Here is a 4,566-nt window from a genome sequence, read left to right on the forward strand (position 1 = left end):
TGAAGATGGGTTTGGTGAGGAGCACTGAATCTGTTTTGGTATGGCTTGTAAGAGGGATTGAAAGGTCGATTGTATTTCATTGAGAGTAAGGCAAATTCTTGTTGGAAACGGAGTTCGGAATCTAAGGTTTCGGAATCATCGTCAGGATAGATGTGTGTGGGTAAAGAGGTTAAGGATGACTGAGTTAATGGAACAGTGGGTTTGTAAGGTTCCGGATTAGGTGTGTTCGGAATGGTTGATTCAAAGGAAGTGACGAGAGCAAGTGGTCCTCCGGAAAGTTCCCTTATGGTTTGAGCAACGTTTGATTCATGTCCTTGAAGCTCATCAAAAAGTTGATAGAGTTTCAATTTTTTTAAAGAACCATTGCTTTGAAGACAGGACTTTACATTTCCCCATCCTTTACCAAGGCCGTTAATGAACTTGAGATTGTACTCGAGAGGAGTTCGAACAATCCCATGAGCAGTCATGTTGTTGACAGCGATTCGATATCGGTTGGAGGCTGAGGCTACAGATTCACCTGGAGTAGTGGTGAAGGTGTCAAAGTCATTGACAACCGAGGTGAGGCGCTTGTCCTTCATATTTTCGGAACCTTCAATCAGATTCTGAAGAGTGTCCCAAATTTCTTTGGCTGATTTGCATAGCTTGATGTGCTCAAAGAGTGATGGAGGAACACCAAACACCATTTCTGAGAAGGCAACTTGATCAGCATGTAGCTTCTCAATATCATTAGCAGTTAGAGGGGCTGGACGAGCTTCATCATCTCGCATGAGCTAAGCAGCTGCATCTCTTACAACTGTTCTTACAGGAACATGAGGGCCTTCTTTGACGGATCTCCAGATTTGTTCACCTTTCTCTTTTGCTAGTAAAAACCTTTCCATTCTAACTTTCCAATGATCATATTCTTCCACAACTAGCAACGGAGCACGTGTAGGGCCACCCACGCTATTTGCGATTTGCATTGAAATCATTTGCTGAGGATTTGAAGCAGCCATTGAAGTCAAGATATCTTCAAGCTTAAGTGGTATATAGAAGAACTTTTATCCTTAACACAGAAATGGTTGAAATACCAAGGTAAATTCAACCCAACTATAATCTGATCTTATGGATTCAAAGGACAACCACTCGAGCTCTGATACCAATTGAGAGAACAAGATCTATACGCATGGACAAGGTTTGAGAACTCAAACCTTGAGTGAATGCTTGAGATCAATGTCTGCTTGATAATGGATGTTCAAGTCGAGACTGGAAAGACCAGTCAAGTCATAGATGATCAATTCAACAAATGATCAAGACATTAATTGAGAACAAGTAAATAATGATCAAGGTAAAGTTAATAAATGAAGAACAAGAAGAATGTTTTAAATGTGATAAGAGTAAATGCCAAAAGTGAGTGAAAGATCCGTAGTTGACTTGTATTGAATGCTCCTATATATAGGAGTGAATGTTACAGCGAATTAACCCAAGTGTTTACATAGGACCGGACAAAAGACACAAGTCTGACATTCTGATTGTCCTAAATCAACTTTAGACTAAGTCCTATGAAACGTTACATCACATACAAGACAAAAGTAATAAATGCACTAAAGACATAAAGTCTTCATTTCGGACAAGTAATGTTACGGAGATGAAGGTTTGGTCCGGATCAGCATACATTCCGGACTTCAGCATCAGCTCCGGAATGTGTTCCTCTTCAAAATACTTCACTCTCCTTTTCTCCAGCTCCGGACAGGTTCCGGATCACATCTTCTTTCGGAACCAACATACTTCGGAATATGTACTTAGTATTGCTAGAGGTTCACTTTCAGGTTCTAACAAGGCAACAATGCCGTCCCACTAGGTTATTTATCCTGGTATAGAGGATGATGTTATGCTAGTTATATCATAGATTGGTAGACCTGAATGGCTACCTGTATTTTCTGGATATGTGTTATATTTATTTATTGTATAGGTCGACATATTGTGGTTGGTTTGAGGTAGTCGTGCTTTGTGCTGAAGGCCAAGATACCCGGGGTGGTCCGGATAAGCTATAGACCCTGCGAGGTGGTCCAGATAGGTTGTAGGCCTTGCGAGGTGGTCTAGTCAAGTTGAAGGCTCATATTTGCATGCTGTTATCTGTTTGGTTGTGTGTGGTATTTTGGGGGAACTTACTAAGCTTTGTCTTACAGTTTGATTTTATGGTTTCAGGTACTTCAGAGGACAGGGGAAATTCGAAGGCTTGATCGTGTACGTCATCCTAGATTTTATGTGTTTTTATGATTTTGGGATACTCTGATTCATGATAGTGACTTTTGAGAACTTGTTTTGTAAAACTTATGGGGTTTTAGATGGTTTTTAAAAATGAAAATATTGCCTTGATTTTTGGTATGTTACATTTTGGGACAAATTCTGCACTAATATATTCTTTAAAATAATACTCTATTTTAAATAAGCATAAAGAAAATATTTTATTTGGATGCGAAAATTAGGCATGTCACACACACCATGTGCCTTAGCCCACGTTTCCTTGGGCTTGGGCCCGACCTTAATAGTACCATCTTATCTTAGTTTGAACTCTTGTTTAATCGAAAACCTAAGAATGCAATGTGTCAAAAGGGTTAAGAATGCCAACAACTAACTGAATTTACGTACTTTAAATTACGGGGGGTAAGGACACCATGCGTAATGAAATTACTCTAAAATGTTTTTCATGAAACATGCAAATTGATCTTCATCTCCATCAGTAGCTAAGGAAATAAGGGGGCAAGCAGGTGCTCTCCTCCCAACTTGTCTAATGCTACATTACCTTTTGAAAAAGAGATCTTCATTAAACTAAAACCAACGGACATACTCATTCATTAAAAAGAAGAAGAAAATACATAAAAGAAGGCGCATCAATCTACGTCTTTAACTCTATTTTTACTTAAATAATATATATTTTATTGAAAGAAAAAATTCTACCACTTAGTTTTTTTAGAAGGATAATCTTTTTCAAAGGGTTACCGTCATGTACCATTGGGCTTTCCATCGTCATTCCCACGAATCCATACTCCACTCTCAAACAGTTCCCCGCCTCTTGGCTCTTTATTGACTCGTTGAGTATTGTAACTGTTGTCAAGGCTCTACGCCTCCGCTTATCGGCCACTATGTCAACCACAACACCAGTCGTCGGTTGCAGAGGCGGGCCTATGTTGCACTAAAGGGTGTTCATGGGCAACCCTTGTTATGGAATTTTCTTTATAGATGATATAGTAAATTTGGAATAAAAACCCATAGAAGTCACAAAATGACACTCATGACTTTGTGAGACAACATGAAACAAACTAGAAAATTTATAACTACTTAGGAATTCGTATATTAAGTATTGTACATTAATTATCTTATTACTAATGGAGAGCAGTCAAAAACCATCTTTTGATTCTCAGTCCTTAGATAACCTCGTTCCCGAGTTCAACTTAACGAGGGAAAAGAAAGGAAATGAGTGGAAGTGGGAAAAAAGTAAAAAGAAATTGGTGTTCCCGAGTTTCAATAAAGGAAGGAAGTGGAAGAAAATAGAATGATCATTTTCCCTCCTAACTTTCCTTCCGTTTTGGAAGGATTTGAAGAGAAAGAACAAAGTGTTTAATTTTCCTCACACTTCTCTCAAACTCGGGAACACAAAATACAAATTTCTTTTCTTTTTTTTTTTCTTTCTCTTCTTTTCTCTCCTTATTGAACAGCAAGAATCTAACATTTGAAGATATTTATTTATGTATAAAACACTTCTCAATGTTGTATTAAGAACTATTGTGGTTTTAATGACATAGGGTAGCCATAGGGGTGTGACAAAAAACCAATACCGAATAAACAAATCAAACCAAATGATGTTTGGTTTATTTGGTTCGGGTTATTTGGTATATATATATATATATATATATATATATATATATATATATATATATATATATATATATTAGAAGTGTGCCCGTGCAAAACAGCGGTGATAAATAATTCTTTTGGCGAATAGTTTTTATGGGAAAATAAGTATTAAATTTTATTATTAGTTATTATGTAAAAAAAAATTAGCACTTTTAAATAAAATCTTTTTGTTTAGACCTTATGTTTATATTGCATGTTGATACATTTAATATAAATTAATTAATAGTGGTATCTAGTTTAAAAAATTTAAATTTTTTTATATACATGAATTTAATATTTTAAAATTATCATTTTGCTGCAAATTAAATTTTTTTAATAATTTTCCTTAATTCAAGTCTTCAAACTTTTGACAAGTATTAATGATAATTATACATAATTGATTTGTACAAAAAACTTTGTAACTTATACCTTTTAAAATTCAATATATGATTAATATGCTTTATAATATATATAATTTTATATATAATAGATTAGTTATTAAGATTTTTATAATTTATTATTTAGTTATTAACCATTAAAAATTTATAATTGTTTTATATTTTATTATTAAAAAGAAAAAACAAAATAAACAAATATCAATTAACATTATGTCATTTCTATCATTTTTATATACAATTAATGTTATATTAAACATATTTCTACAACTTATGTGTCCACATCTACTTTTCAAGA

This window comes from Lactuca virosa, chromosome 9 (genome assembly GCF_052849685.1).
Source record: "Lactuca virosa cultivar CGN04683 chromosome 9, Lactuca_virosa_CGN04683_v6, whole genome shotgun sequence".
Taxonomy (NCBI): domain Eukaryota; kingdom Viridiplantae; phylum Streptophyta; class Magnoliopsida; order Asterales; family Asteraceae; genus Lactuca; species Lactuca virosa.